This window comes from Culex pipiens, chromosome 1 (assembly GCF_016801865.2).
Source record: "Culex pipiens pallens isolate TS chromosome 1, TS_CPP_V2, whole genome shotgun sequence".
In the NCBI taxonomy this organism is placed as follows: domain Eukaryota; kingdom Metazoa; phylum Arthropoda; class Insecta; order Diptera; family Culicidae; genus Culex; species Culex pipiens.
Genome location: NC_068937.1, coordinates 56,870,147 through 56,891,272, shown reverse-complemented (window position 1 = coordinate 56,891,272; position 21,126 = coordinate 56,870,147). Strand labels below are relative to the sequence as shown.

The 21,126-nt window shown below is 37.0% G+C and overlaps 1 protein-coding gene and 1 long non-coding RNA gene across 3 annotated transcripts in view; both read left to right on the top strand.

Moving 5' to 3' along the window:
* The window catches only part of LOC120426464 (monocarboxylate transporter 12-like), a 362,289-nt gene that overhangs the window by 157,623 nt on the left and 183,540 nt on the right, over window positions 1–21,126 (top strand). The gene's annotated exons all lie outside the window — the stretch shown is intronic.
* LOC120429060 (uncharacterized) overlaps window positions 1–21,126 on the top strand; it is a 31,936-nt gene that overhangs the window by 6,960 nt on the left and 3,850 nt on the right. The window contains exon 2 of the long non-coding RNA XR_005607205.2: window positions 19,832–19,874. This is a non-coding gene — a long non-coding RNA (uncharacterized LOC120429060). The remainder of the gene's footprint in view (window positions 1–19,831; window positions 19,875–21,126) is intronic.

Genomic DNA, 21,126 nt, shown 5'->3' with positions numbered 1-21,126 from the left:
TGATGATTTTCTGACATAACTAGTATAACAAAATTAAAAATGTGTTGAACATTTTTTTTCAAAAAACTGCAAAAAAAAATTTAAAATTGTAATGACAAAAGAATTATTTAAGATGAAGCGAGTTGATATATTTTGGCTCTATCTCCCCCACATTTATCGATCAAATTTGAACCGCAGATGAAATTTAGCACCAACTGCGAGAAATAATCTTTCAATTTATTTTGATTGCCTTAAAAAATACATATTATTTCATCATCGCAATTTTTGCAAACCATCTCCATAATATAGAAAAAAATTGTGAAAATTTGGAAGGTTGAATATTACCTCTTTCATGCTGTAATTTTACCTCAATTTAGACTAAAAAAGCGACATTACAACAGAAAAGTGGTAAAATTACACATTTTCAGAAGTGAAATTACACATTTTTTCTGACATAAAAGATGTACCCACCTCCGTGTACGCACGAGAGTAAGCAGCAGTCAAGTGCTCAGAGCTCCATCGTTCTTTCGATTTTTTTCGCCGTAATTGATTGTGTTTACCCGCGAGTTTGCTTCTCCAGCATGCCAAAGGCCGGCTGTGGCCTTAGCAGTTCGAGTTTTAAATCTGAATTTTTAGATTTTTTTTAAGAATTGTAAACCATTTCTTGAACATGTTATATTATCTTAGATGATATCCACAGCTCAAGTTGAAGACAACAAAGTGCTCAGTTGACATCTACACAGAAATATCACACAACACTACACATGTCGAGTGCTTCCGCACACACTTTTATCGAAAAAGCAAAAAAAAACTCCTTCAATAGAAAAATACAGGACAGTCACTTATCCCCCCCACTCTCCAGTGTGAAGTGGACACCAATGAACCAAAGACGTGCCATATTGTCCGGAATGTTCGACATTTTCCCTACACTTTTTCACATTTGCAGACACAGTAATTGCTAGAAATTAATAAAGTTGGGCGCTGCTGGTGGAAAAGAACATGAAAATTAATTTGTTTTCATTTAACCGCTTTGAAATGTTTTTAGAGAGATTCAAAAGTTTTATTAGATATTTTTTACAAGAACACATGAAAACCCTCAGCAAACAAACAGCAGAAATCGATTTACCACACGTAACGTTCGGCAGTAAATTGTAACCGATAATTGCTTAGCAATCGATTTGCTGCCACGATTGTGTAACGCGAGTAGATGTCGCTTTGGCTTTCGTGTTTGTTTCCACTTCACTCTACAATTTGGTGTTCGAAACGAGTGTTTAGCAATCGTTTCGCACATAATTCGTGGATTTTGGTGGAAAGCTCAATCCGTACAGTCTGATCACATTCGGGATTGCTTTAGACTGCTGCAGGGAATTGTGAACTTCACAAGTGTAAACAGAGCGATGATTACTTTCGCCTCGCTGTCTAATTTGTTCGTTAAAGTTTGTTGATTGAGATTTAATGTGGTGTTTTTTTTTTGTTTTGAAAGGTTTTTGTTCAATTTAGTTTTCAGAAGTTTTTATAAAATAAATTTCAAGGATAATTTGAAAATAAAATTAATCTTCGAAAATCTCACCAAAAGACCGCGTGACCAACAAAAAACGAACCCTGCTGGTGGCCATTCGAGAAGGGTTTCACGATCGTGACTCCTGCGATTTGGCCATCAATAATCGCACCCAATCAAAGCAATTTGTCGTGTGAAAGAGGAAATCGTTCTCTTTTTTTCGCCACAGTTCTTTGTGCGGTCCTTTTTAAGGGTCGGCGAAGCGATTTGTCGATTGTCTTCCCGCGATATGCTCTGGTCCGAGCGAAAAGATAATTGGCCATTCCGGTTCGATGCATTTCGATTAGATTAAGATTAGCTTGATTAGATTAGATTAGATTAGATTAGATTAGATTAGATTAGATTAGATTAGATTAGATTAGATTAGATTAGATTAGATTAGATTAGATTAGATTAGATTAGCTTAGATTAGATTAGATTAGATTAGATTAGATTAGATTAGATTAGATTAGATTAGATTAGATTAGATTAGATTAGATTAGATTAGATTAGATTAGATTAGATTAGATTAGATTAGATTAGATTAGATTAGATTAGATTAGATTAGATTAGATTAGATTAGATTAGATTAGATTAGATTAGATTCGATTAGATTAGATTAGATTAGATTAGATTAGATTAGATTAGATTAGATTAGATTAGATTAGATTAGATTAGATTAGATTAGATTAGATTAGATTAGATTAGATTAGATTAGATTAGATTAGATTAGATTAGATTAGATTAGATTTAGATTTGCTTAGCTTCGATTAGTTATCGCTTTCGACTTAATCTTATTCGCTTCGATTAGCTTAGATTTGATTAGAATTAGATTCAGATTCCGATTGTACTGATTACTGATTAGCAACTCATTTCAACGCTCATCGCATCGTATCAACTCAACTCATACTCTATCTTCAAGCTTAGCTACGCAAAGCACTAACTCACCTCCCCCCCCCCCCCTCAACTCAACTCAACTCAACTCAACTCAACTCAACTCAACTCAACTCAACTCAACTCAACTCAACTCAACTCAACTCAACTCAACTCAACTCAACTCAACTCAACTCAACTCAACTCAACTCAACTCAACTCAACTCAACTCAACTCAACTCAACTCAACTCAACTCAACTCAACTCAAATAAACTCAACTCAACTCAACTCAACTCAACTCAACTCAACTCAACTCAACTCAACTCAACTCAACTCAACTCAACTCAACTCAACTCAACTCAACTCAACTCAACTCAACTCAACTCAACTCAACTCAACTCAACTCAACTCAACTCAACTCAACTCAACTCAACTCAACTCAACTCAACTCAACCCAACTCAACTCAACTCAACTCAACTCAACTCAACTCAACTCAACGCAACTCAACTCAACTCAACTCAACTCAACTCAACTCAACTCAACTCAACTCAACTCAACTCAACTCAACTCAACTCAACTCAACTCAACTCAACTCAACTCAACTCAACTCAACTCAACTCAACTCAACTCAACTCAACTCAACTCAACTCAACTCAACTCAACTCAACACAACTCAACTCAACTCAACTCAACTCAACTCAACTCAACTCAACTCAACTCAACTCAACTCAACTCAACTCAACTCAACTCAACTCAACTCAACTCAACACAACTCAACTCAACTCAACTCAACTCAACTCAACTCAACTCAACTCAACTCAACTCAACTCAACTCAACTCAACTCAACTCAACTCAACTCAACTCAACTCAACTCAACTCAACTCAACTCAACTCAACTCAACTCAACTCAACTCAACTCAACTCAACTCAACTCAACTCAACTCAACTCAACACTCAAAACTTGAACAGAAGAGGTTAACGACACTTGATAAATTCAAATTGTTTCCAAATAACTTCTTATAATCCTTAAAACAATCCCAAATCACCTTCCCACACACGCACGTGCTCCCCATGGATCGTGGCCAGACTGCGATGACAAATGACCGCCACATTTCAGGGCCACTCATTCGATCACATTCGATGACAGAGGTGAGGGCGCGATGGGATGCGTACTAGAGCCAAAAAAACAAACCCAGAAAAAAGCCAACCAAATCATCGTTCATTCTTTCGCCACCCAATCAATCATGTTATTAGTGTCATATATCACCGACAGAAGGAGTCAGAAACTCACATCAAAAGCCACCATCGAAGTTCAGAAGCAGCAGCAGAGGGAAGCAAAAGTCGCCCACTTTCGCACACCCAGCGCTGGGGAAACAAACTGATGAGATGTAAGAAATGTGCTGGTCGCTGGTTTGCGTTGGTTTGGTTACTCGTCTCTTGGCTCTTAAGATCCATAACGGAATGTTGTACAGCTTGCCAAAAATTGCAAAGTGCATTTTGGAAGCATCTGGGACCAGTAGCTTCTGGCGAATCAAAGTTTGAACAGTCGGAAGTAGGGGAGGTCAGTGTTTATTACAACGTTTTCTTTGAAAAAATATGTTGCGTAAACTAAAATCTAAAAATTTAAAACTTAAAACTTAAAACTTAAAACTTAAAACTTAAAACTTAAAACTTAAAACTTAAAACATAAAACTTAAAACTTAAAACTTAAAACTTAAAACTTAAAACTTAAAACTTAAAACTTAAAACTTAAAACTTAAAACTTAAAACTTAAAACTTAAAACTTAAAACTTAAAACTTAAAACTTAAAACTTAAAACTTAAAACTTAAAACTTAAAACTTAAAACTTAAAACTTAAAACTTAAAACTTAAAACTTAAAACTTAAAACTTAAAACTTAAAACTTAAAACTTAAAACTTAAAACTTAAAACTAAAACAACTGACAGAATAATAATTGAACACCAAATAATTTACTAGAATTCCTTTAAAGGTTGGTCTCCCCTACCATCTCTGCCCCCTCCCTTGCGGTGACGGATTGACACTTTTATTGGCCGTTATTCACTACCGATCGACCGTTCAAACGGATCGACTCCATTCAAACGGTTGTCCATTCCACCACGTCACATTCGGCCTTGCCGATCGTCCATCATATTGGGTGGGCGGATAAAAAATCGTCACAAGTATAGCAGAAAAAAAGCTTTACATCTGGGCCATTGGCTGGCGACCTTGGTGGAATGGTTGCCAAATTTGGGGAACATTTAAAACCAAATAGCTGGAACTAAGGTAGAACTATCAATATGTTGATTAATCTAGAAATTTTCTAAAAAAAACTATAATGTGGTAAGGTTTAAAAAATATGTTACCTATTTAAATCCATAAAAACAAATGCCTCACCACAAGGCAAAGCACGTGATCTTGTGCCAACCGTAGCCAATCATTAGAAGAGTCTATTGATTCGTGGTTTGCATAATCGAGCACGAGCTGGACGTAATTAATTACCTCCCAGCGGTCCCGCTGTGGTAGACGCAAGAATCGCTCATTAAAACCACTCATCTACCATTCTACCTCAACCAAACGGTGCAAATGAGTAATGATTACAGCTCTATTGATTGCCCACTGACTGGCACTGTCACCTCGAGCATTCGTTGAGCTTTGAGCGATGCACTTTTTTGTTGCACTTTTGCGTTTCAATGGTGTGCTTGGTTGCAAATTTGCATTATATTTAGGTACCTCTTTGGAAGTGGTGCGCGCGATCTCTTTAAGAAAAGCATCCAACCGATGAACAGCAGCAGCAACTGGAAGAAAAATAAGTTGCAATTAATCTTTCGGCTGGACATCGCTGACCGTTGAGTGGGGATGACTTGAAATTAAAAATATTTATTTTATTAATACTTCTATATTATATTACTGAAATAATCCACTACTATACTCATAATAAACGGGATCAGTAACACTCATCAACAAATATCCAACATAAGATCTTCACCCAATTATAAAACCAACACAACAGCCACAGACAAACAGTCAGTCCGTCGATTTTTATTGTAAAGATATAAATTTTATGTCGCTATTGGTACATTCGTTTGAACAGCCAGTGCGGCACTGAGTGCCACACTCGTCGGTGCCAATTTTGGTTCAAACGAACATTCTTTTTCAGTGTGCATGGAACTCGCATGAAACTGAAAAAATATCGAGTGCGGCACTAGAGTTTAAGTTCCAAGATGGCGGCGAAACTCATGCGGGACTAGCGCGAGTTTCTTCAAACAAACACTTTGACAGCTCTGAGTGCGGCACTCAGTGCGGAACTAGCCCTCAAACGAACGTATACCATATGCTTAATTTGACAAAATTCCTTCTACAAGAGCAATTCCTTACGAAATCGGCCGATTTCGACCATTTTTAATTATTGTAGTTTTTTATTTGGCTCAAACTTTGTGAGGACCTTCCCTATGACCAAAGAAGCTATTTTGTGTCATTGGTTCACCAATACAAGTCTCCATACAATTTTGGCTGCTGTCCTTACCAAAATGGTACGTAAATATTCAAACAGCTGTAACTTTTGAGTGAATTTTCTAATCAATTTGGTGTCCCCGGCAAAGTTGTAGGTATTGTTGAGGACTATTGAGAAAAAAATATATACACGGAAAAAATCAGCCGATTTTTTTATTAACTTTTTTTTACAAAAACTTAATTTATTTTTTTTTTTACTTTCGAGAATATTTGATATGTTTCAGGAGACAAAACTACACAACTTTTGAGCCATAGAGAAGTATGGTAAAAATATCTGCTGTCGATTTGCAATGTTAAAACATGAAACAATCCTGAAATTTTCTGATCTTTTTGAAAACAATATTTTCTAAATTTTGAATCAAGACTAACATTTTAAAAGGGACAAAAATTGAATACTTATGAACTTATTCTTTAAAAATGTTAGTCTTAACTACATGTTGTAGGAAACATCGGTAGACAAGCTACTACAGACGAGTATATATCGAGCCAAAAAATATATGCGCCAGCATTCTTGCGCCAGTATTCGAAGCTCAACTTGACAGCTTGAAGCATCGAAAATCGATGCAGTGTGATTTTTTAGCGATTTTTCCGATTAAAATTCATGCTCAATCGTCATATTAACGAACATGAAAATGACGTCCAGCCATAAAGTAAAACCTATACTTTTTTTTCTCTTTTTTTTTGATGCAAATTCACTTTTTTGTATGAAATTTCGTTTTTTTTTCAAAAATCTATATTTTTTCAAAAATCACAGATTTTTTGACCATACTTCTCTACGGCTCCAAAATTGTGGGGTTTTGTCTCTTGAAACATATAAAAAACATCGAAAATAAAAAAATACGTATTTTGGTAAATTGTGTTTTTGTCATAAAAGACAATAAAAATATCAACAGTTTTTTTTCGAGTGTCTATTTTTTTCAAAAGTCTTTAACAAAACCTACAACTTAGGCGAAGACACCAAATTGATAAGAAAAATCACTCAAAAGTTACAACTGTTTGATTATTTACGTACCATTTTTGTATGGACAGCTGCCAAAATTGTTTGTATGACACAATATAGCTTCTTTGGTCATAGAGAAGGCCCTCACAAAGTTTGAGACAGATAAAAAATACAAATAAAATCCATTTCCGGATTTGGTAAAGAATTGCTCATTATCGAAATTTTCATAAACGAAAAACTGGTCAAGTTTTTAAAGTTCAAACTATCCTTGTCTCACAGTCCTTCCCAGCAAGACAAGATAAAACGACGGGTTCCCGAGCAGCGCGCCCGCAATCAAACAACCCCCGGGGAGGAGGGCCGTAACAGCCGATTTGTTCTCATCGTGGGGTCTTTATTTCGCGTGGTTTGGTTACCCATCCAGGACCACGCAGTTTTAAAACGATGATGTTGCAGTTAAAATGAAGGGTGGAGGCAATTTCGGAGAAGTGAGTCCGTTTCGGTGAGGGCCGATCGCTTTAAGTGGCCGGAGATAAATTAGTTCATTTGCACTGATATCAATACATTTTCCAGATATTGTTATTATTCTTTTTCTTTGCTTTTGGCGTGTTGCACTCAATAAGATTACGGGAATTGTTTGGCAACCTACAAGGGCCCGGGCACTGTCAGTGACTAAGCGATTCTGTCAGTTGGGCAGTTTTATCTTAATTTTTGACTGTATCTTAAACAAAGCAGTTTTATTTTCTTTACGAAAATAATATTTTCTTTGTAACTTTTTCGCGAAATTTTCAATGTGATTGTTCCATGAAATTATCTGCACTCAAAGAAGGTACATGTTGTCAACGATTTCAAATTTTTCGTTTCCGTTTATTTATTTATTAAAACCTCTTCTCATTCAGCATCCTCCCGAAAACTTTCTGTTTATGACACATGTCCCGCCAAATTCATAGCCACCAATAAAATAGACTGCCAATAAAGTACGTACGTTGCACGAATCGTAAAATCTGTTGCGTCCAATTCCAACCAACTAACAGAAGCAAAAAAAACTGCAGCATGGATCTAGAGCTGGTGCGTGTGCAAAGTCGGCGGATTTCTGGACAGCGACGTCCAGACGAGGACGGCCCCAAAAAACTTCCCGCAAAACACCTCGCCGTCGGAGCGTGAAACTGACGAGATGTATTTGTCATCAAAAACAACACCTTCTGCCACAAAGTGACCGGGATTACAACTTTTCCCTTCTTGGCGGAGTTTTACCGAGCGGAACGGAACCCGTTGAAGGAGGATTGTGGTTGGGAGGACACCGGAGCAGTTGTTGACCGCTGTGTGGTCAACGAGGACACTGGAAAGGTTGAATTCGTTGTTTTTGATTCGCCTGTTTCAATTAGGTATTTTGTCATTCCTGGTACAGATGATATTTTTTTAATTTACGGACCTGCACAGTAATAAAAGTTTTGGCAATAAGTTGCAAAAAAAAGAAACTTTTTTGAAATCGGAGACTCCCAAAACAAAACATTTTTTTATATAGAGCGTGGACAATCGTATAGTAATGTGTGTATAATTGATCGATTTATGGAAAATTTATTAAGGTGACGCAGCGATGGAATAATTATCATCAAAAGAAAATCTTTGGACGTTCATCAAGAAAAAAAATCCAAAGGGAGCTTGGCTCTTATCTCTCGCGCACGAAAGATCAGTAAAAGGAATCTAAAAAATCATCATCTTGATTATTCGGCGAAACATCTTTTTCACTATTATCCGCGCACCACCAAACCGAAGTGCGCAACTCTTCTGTTGCGCGAAAAAATCTGTTGCGCCGAACAAAAATGTAGTGGTTTGTCGTTAGCGTGTACATCAGCCTGTGGCGCAACAGCTTTGACAGGTTGCGTTCGTATTTTGGTTTTTGTCTGCTTTCACAATATTGCACTTGCAAGTGTAACGTCACAAGTCGAAAAAAAGACTTGTCACTTTTTGTACATGGGCAATATCTGGGTGATGAATAGAGAAAATTAGTAACGTGATTTTCGAATGATCCCACTTTGTTTACATTTACAAAGTAGGAGGCTGTTCAAGCACAAGCATAACTTTTATCTTACTGAGAAATGAGCTGTTTCATAATCAGTAGTAGTTTTTTACATTTTTTGCTGGAAAATTGTGTGTGTTTTCAAGTTCCGATCGATTACAAAAGGTTTTTCTTTTTACGGGTGACGAAGAACTGCGGCGAGAGTTTCATTCTGCGATGTCGCAGATTTTGGAATCCTGCAGCTCTTCGTAGTCCAGCGAAAAAACATCGCTCATTCTAGCGAAGCTGATCCAACAAACAGATTTTTTTCAACTAAACCAGTAGGTATTCAAACGGAATTAAACAATGAAGACAGCTTCTGGATGGATACAACCGCCTCAACCCCTTAAACATCTATCATTCAAAATTATAAAAAATGACGATCTCGCCTTCAACTTTCTTAAGATTTCTTGACTTCATTTCCATGTCCTCAAAAGCCACACATATTATATTTTTGCAAAAAAAAAGAAAACAATTTTTAATAATCGATAACAATACTCTCTACTTTTGGCGAACAGTAAATTGGTTCCACTTTGACAGTTCAAAATTGAGGCCGGTTTGCGAACCACTATTCAGCACCCAGGGCTATATATCGTCGCCATCGTGCTAACTTGTCGTACGTGCATTTTGGGCCAAATTGAGTTAAGAACGCCATTTTGTGCAGCTCACAATGCCTCACCTTTTGACCTTCACAGATCCCCAAAATTCGATTTCAATCCTGAGATATTCAATAAAAACCGAAAAAACTCCGTGCATTTTTGTCACTTTACATATGAAAGTAGTTTCAATCTTGTCGTGCTATCTTGTCACTCCATGAAAATTGATGTAAGTGCGACAAAAGGCCAAAGGGATTTCAGGCCAGGAAAGTCAGGATGCGTTTGTCGCACGTACAAGCTAGACTACCGTAAACATTTGTAATTATAACTCGGGACTCCAGCAACCAACTTCAACCAAACTTTGGGACAATGCACAGAATGGTGAGCCAAACAAAACGTGTTTGTTATTGTTTACATTGCGTGCTCTCGTTTTTGAATATTCAAGGTCAAACATTAAAACGCGTTTTTCTCGGAACGTCAAAATGGCGGGTGCGACAAGATAGCACGACGACGTCGATATGTAAACAACGCAAAATAAATAATTTTAAGTGGTGCTAAAAAGGAAATTCACTAAAAATCATCAACAGATTGATTTTCTTGGAGAAGTTCGGGAGCGAGTTTTTTTTTTTTGCGTGGTTTGCCTCCTCTCTCTTTCGCGGATGAAGAAAGCTCGCAAGCGAAAATGATTTTTTTGCGATTGTTCCATCCCTGGAGGTGAGGGTTAGTTTATAAGTGAGTTAATGAGTGTGTGATTGAGTTAGTGAGTAAGTGAAAGAGTGAATGAGTGAGTGACTGAATGACTGAGTGAAGAAATCAATCTTAGAGTTGACAGATGAATGAAATAGCTCCTGTTAGCATTAGCATTAGCATTTTAGGACGCCCTATCCAGTAAACACAAATGAATGAAATAGCTCCCGTTGTTTCGAAATAAACTTATTTATTTTACAGTGGACTCTCTGGTTATCAATCTTCTCGATATCAATATTGCTCCAACTGTCAATAAATTTTGCAGTCCCTTCACAATTAAATTAAAGCAATCTGTTTAATTTTTCATTCTATAGCTCCCGCTCTCGACGGTCCCTTAAATATCGACAACGAGAGAGTCCACTGTATTTGCCTGTTTGTTTTAGTATCTCCGTTTGAAAATTTCGTTTAGCTGATACAAATAATTTTAAAAGTTTTTGTCTTTCGGCTTTTTCCAAACTATGAATAATTCCTTTGTCAATGAGTGAATTAACAATCTAATAAAAAATTATATACTCTATCTAGAAAAACTGAATAAAAACTTGTTGTTGTATAACAACTGATGAATAGTTTGAAATAACATAAAATAAAAAAAAAAACAAATTTTTGAATTCTATTTGTTTTAGGTTGGGAGGTGCCATTAACTTTTTAAAATATGCCTTGTGTCTGTTTTTTATTTGGTACAAATATCTATCACAGAAATTTCAAGGTATTGTCATTTTGAGAATGTTCATTTGTGAGATGGTTCAACCTTAGATAAATAATATTGGTTGAAATGTATTTAACGTCAGTCCACTAGTTTTGCAATCTTTGATTTTCAAAGTACCGTCTGATTTTTTTGCAAAAAAAAACACTTTTTGCAAAAAAACACTTTTTTGAATTACTTCACCAACATTAAAATCATTTTTATAACGAGCCAAACCATGCTAAACATGATCATTATGTTTTTTTTCTTGATTAAACTAATATTTTAATAATTGACCAGTTCACAAATGAGAATAGTATTTTACAAATTGAATCATGTAAAATGAGACAAAACTAGAAGAGACATTTTTAAATAGCTTAATTATTTAAAACTTGTTTTGAGAAATGTGTTTTTTGTTTATGATTAAGGGAACACAATTTTAGGAGCGGCCGTGGCTGAATGGTTACGGTGTTCGCTTTGTAAGCGAATGGTTCTGGGTTCGATTCCCATCTGCTCCCATCGAGAAAGTTAAGGACTTAGAAATACTTGAAATGCTGAATATGAACGAAAAATCAAAGTCGCTGGAGGCGGGGTTCGAACCCCTGTCCCTTGGATTGGTAAGCAAAAATGCTATCCACTAGGCCATGGCGACTTGGTAAGCCTAGATTGGAATTAGGAATACTGTTACAACCAACCCGCAACGCCTTTCGATCCTAGGGTTCTACCTCTCCTACTAACATTGAGTCAAAAACCTCCCTACAAACATCTATACCACTAAGGTGACGTAGGGGTCCTTGTGCACTTTAGATAGGTGTTTACTAACGATCCTTCCCATCCCTGAGGATAGCTTGGACCCGGCCTGGACCCCCTTATGCCCTGGGTTGTATTACACACTCATCAAAAGATGAAGACATGGTATCTCCTGTGTTGGATTATTGTTCCGGATGAGGGTCTAATACAACCACACCAAACAATGGGATAAGCGTTGTGGAGCCTTCCGGTGGTGGGGCGTCCTCCAAATGCTAATGCTAATGCTAATGATTAAGGGAACACAATTTCAATCAGTATTTCAGAACATTTTCCAAAATCCATCTTTGTCAATAATTTCGGGCGATATTTGCTTGAAAATTACAAACAGTTAAATTCTAAGAAAAACAAGAGATTTTTTTATAAATTAATATGCAACTTCAAACAAACCGTGCACATAAGCTGAAAATCTAGACTACAACTAGAACTAAAACTGAAGCAAAACATTTCTGCTTGACGAGAAATGCTGCAAGAATTAAGCTCATAATGATTGTCTCAAAAGGCAAAGTTTTCCAAGCGTTGTCACGCGTCTTCAATTTGTATATTCTTTGTTATTTTGAGTCATAATTTGTTCAAAATCGTACTGTATCATTTCGTTTGTGTTTTTTTAATAAAAAATATATTTTTTAGCAAAATGAAGAGGAGTAAAAATGCTAATAGCAGACATTTACATTTACCAACAACAACTCTGCTGTCAATCTACAACTTCATCTGTTAAATTTTCAGCCAAAATTCCACGGCAATCATTTCCATCACATGCCGTTAAAAAAGCTCCGATTTATTTATGGCAATTTCAATCCTCCCTCTCCTCCGTCCCACAATCCAGATTCCAGGAAGACAAATTTGGCATGTCATGAGCCGCACATTGAAATGTACCGTCGAAAAAAAAAATTGACATAATAGAATTGTTACACTGTCGTGCTCCATTATGCAAAAAACGAGGCATCAAACGACAGCGACGGTGGTTATGGCGCAGTGCCACATAAACTGCCACCGAATTCGGAAGCTAGGGCGGGCACGACGTCACGAAACGCAAACTCACTTAGTTAGACAAGGTGGGGGGAATTTGGGGTGCATTGGGTCACTGGAACTGAAAACAGAAACTGCAACTAAACCTGAACCTGAACCTGAACCTGAACCTGAACCTGAACCTGAACCTGAACCTGAACCTGAACCTGAACCTGAACCTGAACCTGAACCTGAACCTGAACCTGAACCTGAACCTGAACCTGAACCTGAACCTGAACCTGAACCTGAACCTGAACCTGAACCTGAACCTGAACCTGAACCTGAATCTGAACCTGAACCTGAACCTGAACCTGAACCTGAACCTGAACCTGAACCTGAACCTGAACCTGAACCTGAACCTGAACCTGAACCTGAACCTGAACCTGAACCTGAACCTGAACCTGAACCTGAACCTGAACCTGAACCTGAACCTGAACCTGAACCTGAACCTGAACCTGAACCTGAACCTGAACCTGAACCTGAACCTGAACCTGAACCTGAACCTGAACCTGAACCTGAACCTGAACCTGAACCTGAACCTGAACCTGAACCTGAACCTGAACCTGAACCTGAACCTGAACTTTAATTTTAATTAAACTTTCAATCTACTTTTGCTACTTTGCCCCGCATCACCCTCAATCTTAACTGCCACGAGAGATGCCAAAACATTCGACGCTTTTTGCTCCCGTGCGCGCCGCTATCGCGATCTGTTTCATTTTTTTCGAGACTCTCTTTAGGGAAGCTCCCTTCCCCGCATTGCCCCACCAGCCATCATCTGGGCTTCAAATTTGGAGTCGAAGCAACATTAAAGCTAACGTTTCCGATGAGGTTTGTGCGGCCGAAGAGTTTTTATGAGCAAGCACAGATGGCCAGATCTTGCCGCGCAGGTTGTAAACAATCGTCACAATCGTTCGTCTGGACAAGTGGATTTCGCGGCTCTTCTAAGACTCGGTCCAAACCGACTGACCGACGGTACGTGCCTCGGAGCTCTTTCGGAGTGGATCAACTAGTCCATATTTGGAGCATAGGTTTGGACAGCTCAAAGAAGGAAATAATCGGTGTGATTTCGGGCCTCTGTTGTAATTTGATGTAACAGTCCGCCGATTCAGTAGGGCCACCTTGTCTGGGTCTAACTCAGTTCCGGATATTTACCTAATTCACGCGGCATATCAACACGCACAAAATGGGCACATTAGTTGTGGTCACTTTAATAACTATGGCGCGTATCGAATCGGTGGGCATGCACGCGCCGATGATCGACAGTCGACGGGTATCTGCTGGAAGCTGTGTTTTCGGGACCAGGAACGTTACGAGGGTGTGTTTTTTTAATTTCATGTACTCAAATTGCATAAGTTCAATAAACTTACAAATACACGCTTCACGTCTGATTCGTTTGAGAGCGTTCTATACAGTATGTCCACGCATCCTTCCTCCCCTTTTGATTCTGTTAAATGTGATCCGTTTACAGAATCCTCTCTGCAGTGAATGCAACATAGTTGGCCCAGCCACTTTTATGAGTGTAATGCATTTGGAAGGCTCGGGGAGAGTTGGAGTCGAATCAAAGTCGATTCTAAATCGACTAATTTTAAACAACCTTGGGGGAAAAATCCTGAAATTTCGACAAAAATCAAAAAGGTTGGGTAAACTAAACGACCTCATTAAAATCTAACCCTCAGCAACGCACCTGACCGTTCCACAATTCCATTTGACGGCATGATCTACCACGTTGAGGAGGTGGCACCTGTTTCTCACTCTGTCGCTATCTTTTCGATACCTGCCAGACGCAAGCAGCCGCGGGTTCGGATTAATATCAATCATCACCACGTCCCAGCCGGGTCTTTCCAGGGGGTGGGGGTAGAAGGGGAACAAATATTGACAGCTCGGTGGCAAATGATGAATGTTTGCTTAATCTCTTCCAGCATCACGCACCTCGCCAACAAAAGGCCGTTAATTGTGAATGTTCATATTTGGCAGTGGTGCTGAATGCTGCATTTCAGCTTTTTTCTGACTCTACTCATAGTGCCGGGAAATCCAATTAATTTAATAGACACATGCCGCGTTAATCTAATTTTAATATGCCTAACTAATTTCCGCTACCGCTACTGGGAGGTACCTCTCGCCGAGCGATTGAACCATTATTATTGGATAACAGGTTGTTTGATCGGTTATGCTGAGATTTATTGGCACCTCTTTTATCGTTGAATGGAGTGTTTACACAGGTTGATCGGTTTAAATTAGATTGTGATGAACTTTTCGAGTTGAAATGCAAATATTTGCTCCAACAAATATAACCTTGAAAATAGGAGTAAAAAATCTCTTTAAATCGGATTTCAGACTGGATTTCTCCATGTTATGTGATGCTTGTCTACGTTGCCTAGGGAAAAATAATTGGGAAAAGCATCAATTCCACCTGAACCAGATTCTTATCCATTACCGGCTCTATTTTTTAAGGGGACAATGGGAAATCTCCAAGGTGTCCCCAAGTAAGTTTCACTTGGAGTTTGACAGTTTTTGGGAAGGTGAAATGTCTAGGATACCCTCTAAAAAAATCGCATCACACCTCAGAGACAAACTAATAACTTTATTTTCAGTCACGTTTTTTGCTAGCAGTCGGTGGAAAACGCTTCAAACAAATTTTCCACTCGCCGATGGCATCTCGGCAATAATGTTGTCTTCCGTCCATTCCGTCACATGTATTTGCTTCTCACATAATCAAAAAATTAAATTTTAATTATCATGTATCACACCCTACTGCATTTACAACTGCCATGCTAGAGCTGGGACTCATTTGTCACGAACCCTTTGGCGGAAGATGGTTGAAATATGAAGCAGGTTCATTTTGTCAATAACCGTTGCAAATATTTAGTTTATGTCATTTAGTTTAGTGTGATTTATTCCAAAATGTCTAAGTGCTGACGAAATCGAGATTTAATAACAATACTAAATATTTTTTGCAATTCCGTCGTGAAACTACTTACTTTTCCTGTCATTCTTGAACGACAAAATAGCCTACTTTTCTGTACCAAAAATAACAGAATCGAATAGCAACACTTTTCAAAATAAATGCTGAAAAGTAACACTTTTCAACATTTTTTTTATTTAAACGATTTATTGACAAAATACATGATAATTCGACTTAAAATTTCTCTCAATGGATGTTTTTTGAAATTGCAAAAAATGTTGTATGGAACTCGTTGCAAAACTTGATTTTTTCAGCACTCGTCGTATTTATCCAACTCGGTGAACCTCGTTGGATAAATGTACGACTCGTGCTGAAAAAATCCTCTTTTTGCAACTTGTTGCATAAACTACTATTAAACGAGCCTAAAAATGCTTAATAGGATTATCAAAGCAGGAAAATGTATTTTAGATTTTTTTTAGTTGATTAAACTTCTATTTCGTTAACATTTTGTAATTTTTGAAAAAAAAAATATTGTTTTTGCCCTTTGATTTTTCAGACCAAATTTGAATGGGGGGGGGATCTTTGAAAAATATTAGCAACGGCTCATTGTACGTAACAAATATTACGCTAATACTTGCATATAAACCTTGAAATCCGAATTTTAAAGATGTCTTATGTTCATTTATAATTCAGCTCTAGTTTATTTTTTAAAGAAAAAAAGGGTTGAGAAAAAAAGATGTTGGAAAATATAAGCTTGATAAAGTTTATCAAAAGTTTCACTATAACAATATTTATGGCTGAAATCCTCAAGACAGATTTATGAAAATAACTGTTTTATTATATTTTTAAGATATTTAAAAAATTCCCATCACTGAGCAAATTTACGAGCAGTTAGACTAGTACAAACAGTTTTGAAAGTTTTTTCTCTCTTTCCCCTCCTTTCAAAATCGTCCCGAAAAATCAGGGGATAAAATAAATATTTTTTCAAAAAACTTTGAGATTTCAATGGAAATTTAAGGGCAATCAATGCATTTTCCTTCGTTCAAAATCTTTTTCAACATGTATGGGTTTATTCAAAAATCCTTAAAATTTTTGAAAATTTTCGAAGTACAGTACAGCAAAAAGTTTTTTTTGTTATAATTTACGTTTTTTTTTTCTCAAATCTTTCATTCTTTTACTAATGATTTCTACTTTTTTCAATCAAATGTTTAGATTATGGCTTGTTATTTCAATTTTATATTTTTTTTATTTTATGGTTGCGATACAACATTAATATTTTCATTTAAAAAAAACGAAAAAAATGGGGAAACCAAATTATTGTCACAAAAATAGACAGCTCCCAAAATCAATAACAGTAATAACAATAGAACAAAATATCAAGCAAAATTTATTTTTATGCAATTCCATTGTCAAACAACTTATACTTTTTGCTAGCATTATCAATTGACGAAATTATTGGCAAGGACTTTGTGCGATTCCACTATGAAACTATTTAGGGGAAATCTACCCTTTCCAATCAAACACCTATCTTCGTCATATGGAGAGTTTGATGCTCGATTAAAGCTCCAAAAATACTATTTGGGCTATAAACTTACCAGCAACAGCACCGCCTCGAGTAAGCACGCAAATGTATGCCACTTACTGGCCAAAAAGATCACATTTAATGCACTTTTGATCATAATTTGTATTTTGTGAGACCACTTCTCATCATTTTGTTGGCACACACAGTGACACACACGAGAATCCCTGAAACGCTTAATGAATATCGCCAAAATTAACTTTTCACTTTCGCTTACTTTTTCACGGCGCTTAAGATATGAAATTGCTTCCAACTACCGGCAACATGTTCTTTTGATCATTAGTAAGGCACTCACTTGAAGAATAATCCCGAAAAATGTAATAAATTAGCAAGCGCCATCAAAAAAACAAACGCGCCAAGTCGTTTGACGTTTCAATTTTCACTTTGCATTCCGAGCGAGAGACGAAGGCAAAAAAGAACAAAGGCTGGCCGTCAACACCACCAGCAGCACAGCCAGCGATGCCAGGAAACTTTCCCTATAAATGCCACTTTTCGTGAGTGTTCGTTTGAACTGTCAGCGCAAATGGCAACACTCGACAGAGTGTTGGAATAAAAAAGAACTAAGCCGATATTAGAAAAATGGGCGTGGCCCAATGCATTCGCCTCGATTAGAATACCCTTGGGAATTTTTTTTTGTTAAATGCTTGGTAAAGAAATAGAATAACTTTTAGTGAAAGTGAAAATAAGCAGAAATGTTCACAAAAACTTGCTCTACTCGTTGGTGTACTTGGTTTTAGTAAAATTCAAGGGAGACTCTAGATTATCCAGCATCATTCAAACACGACCGCTTATTAGGATTAAAATGGGTAGATTTCCCCTACTTTTCCTGTCATTCTTGAACGACGAAACAGCCTACTTTTCTGTACCAAAAATAACAGTACTGTTCCATTCCCCCTTTTCAAAACAAATGCTGAAAAGTTCTACTTTTCAGCACTTAAATGGATTCTGAAAAGTTGAACTTTTTAGCACTTTTTTGGAAAAGTTGTAATTTTCAACATTTTTTGAATTACACGATTCATTGACTCAATGCTTGGACATTTGTCCTATAATTCTGTTCAAAAGGTGTTTTTCGGAATTGCAAAAAGCGTTGTATAGACCTCGTTGCAAAAGTTGATTTTTTCATTACTCGTCGTATGTATCTAACTCGGTGAACCTCGTTGGACAAATGTACGACTCGTGCTGAAAAAATCTTCTTTTTGCAATTTGTTGTATAAACTACTATTTTGCAATTCCATGAAAAGGGTAAAGTCAACTTTTCAGCACCCATTTCGTGAATTTTCAGCCCTTATATCGAAAGGTGATACTTTTCGATGCTTTAATTTTCGGTAGAGAAAAGTAGACCGTTTCGTCGTTCGGAAATAAAAGGAAAAGTAAGTATTTTCGATACTGTTTTGAAGCTTGAAACTTATTTTGACAACAAATAACCTTCAAGCAGAAAGTCAAACGTTTCACTGGAAAACTTTTTCATTAACTACTATTTTGGTAATTGAAGAAGTGTTTCAGTCAAGTCTCAAATGCTTCAAATAATTTATATTAAAATTCTCAGAGAATTATAAATTTAAAAAAAAGGGTTCTCTCACTCGTATGCAAAACGTAACGGTCTGGACTACTTATCAGCATGTTGCACTGCGAAGATTCAACTCAGGATCCCATAACTTTTTTTCCTCACAATAATCACATACATGCAGATCAAAACCTGAAGCATCATACCCAAAGTTGCACTCAATAATTCCACTCGCACGAATCTGTTCCCACATTATCTTACGAGAAAGTACTTAATAATTTTTGGAGGATACTTTCGGCGGCAGCATCCAAAAATGGAGCGTGTACAAAACGAAATTGGTCTTAATCTGGTGGCCGATCAAATCTTCGGCTATAACTACTGCTGGTAGAGTACACTCAGTTGCATTGAACATCAGATTTTGCTTCCAAATCAAACAAATTGCATTTGGTTGTGGTTGGCTGATTTTTTGCTGAAAGAGCTTTTTTTTAAGTGTTATGTTTTTCAGGCAACCGAGTGTAATTGCAGAGTGACCGTTGAGCGAATCCCCTCACTCCCAACGCAACGTGATAAGATAAATCAGATAAATTGCACGACAAAGCACTTAATCTCTTCTCGGGGTACTTCTCGGATGCTGCAGACTAACCCGAACCAGACTCGATGAAGATCCTTATCGACCGGCGGCGGTTCAGCGGTCTGGCTGAGCTGCAGCACGAAAGCCCCCCCGTCATGCTGGGGACCGACACATCTCTAATTGAATTTTCGCACGCATTCATATAATTATCATATCATGTCGGAGGGGAATCGTCCCAGCGCAAGGAGAAATTGCAACCCAAAACACATCGTCAACAGCCCGGCGACATGGAAATGCATTACTTTAATTAAATCATTAAGCTGAGGGGGGGGCTCCGATTTAAAGTGCCCCCGAGATTGAGGGGACTTATTTGACCCGGATTGGGAAAATGTGGGACAGCTCATTTTAGGTTGGTTTTGGGTATTTAATTTAATGAAAAGGGAAATATTTAGTACAACACAGTTTAATTGAAAAAGTAAACTTCAAAAAACAAAACAATTTTTAAATCATTTTTCTGCTTTTCTCTTCTCTTTTCAGGTAAGCCATAATAAATCAGAAGAATTTTGGTCATTTGGAAAAGGTATGCTTGAACACAGTAACCAATTGTTTCAAATTAGGGGGACAGGGGGTAATATGCATCCCTGGGGCAAAATGCACCCCCTCTTTTCATCGGTATTTAGAAGAATTGTCCGGGAAAAAAATCATAGAAATTGAAATCAGCTTAAGTTATTTGCAAAACATTGAAAAGTTGTGTTTTCATCTAATTTTTATTGAACTTGCATTATGATTTTTGGACAATATAAAAAGCATTTATTGATATTGTAAGTTTTGAGGTAGATAGTATTTGTCATAATCCTCATTATTCTGTAGATAGATGAGTTCAAAAAATGCATTTTTAATTCGCGATTAAAAGCTCAAAAATTCCGACAGATGGCGCAAAGCATCGAAGAATGACGATTAAAATTTTCGCTGTTCGGTTACATAGGAATGCAAACTTAAAATTGAATTTACAGCTCTTAGAACAACTTTTGAGAAAAAATTCAAGTAGTACGAGTGTAAACTTTTTGCCCTCTATAAATTAACGCAATAAAAAAAATGAAAAAAAAATAATTTTGAAAAAATAATATTGTTTAAAATGATAGAGCATCAAAAGTTAACAAAGTATCAGTTCGAATTTTTGCTCCAAAAGTTGTTTTGAACGCTGGAATTTAACAAAACAGAATTCGCATACATAACCTCAAAGGGCGGAAATTTCAATCGACATTCTTCGCTCTGTTCTGCTACTCAACACTAGGTGTCGCATGTCGTTTAGCTTATGAATGCCAATTGCCGTTCAAGAGCCAAACGACAGTGACACCTAGTGTTGAGTAGCAGAACAGAGCGAAGAATGTCGATTGAAATTTCCGCCCTTTGAGGTTATGTATGCGAATTCTGTTTTGTTAAATTCCAGCGTTGAGAACAACTTTTGAGCAAAAATTCGAGCTGATACTTTGTTAACTTTTGATGCTCTATCATTTTAAACAACATTATTTTTTCAAAATTATTTTTTTTTCAAATTTTTTTTTTATTGCGTTAATTTATAGAGGGCAAAGAGTTAACAATCGTACTACTTGAATTTTTTCTCAAAAGTTGTTCTATGAGCTGTAAATTCAATTTTAAGTTTGCATTCCTATGTAACCGAACAGCGAAAATTTGAATCGTCATTCTTCGATGCTTTGCGCCACCTGTCGGAATTTTTGAGCTTTTGATCGCGAATTAAATTTTCTACTAAAAGCGTAGTCTGGGCAAAACGCACCGCTGTGAAGTTCCTTTGTAAAAACAGCGGTGTCATC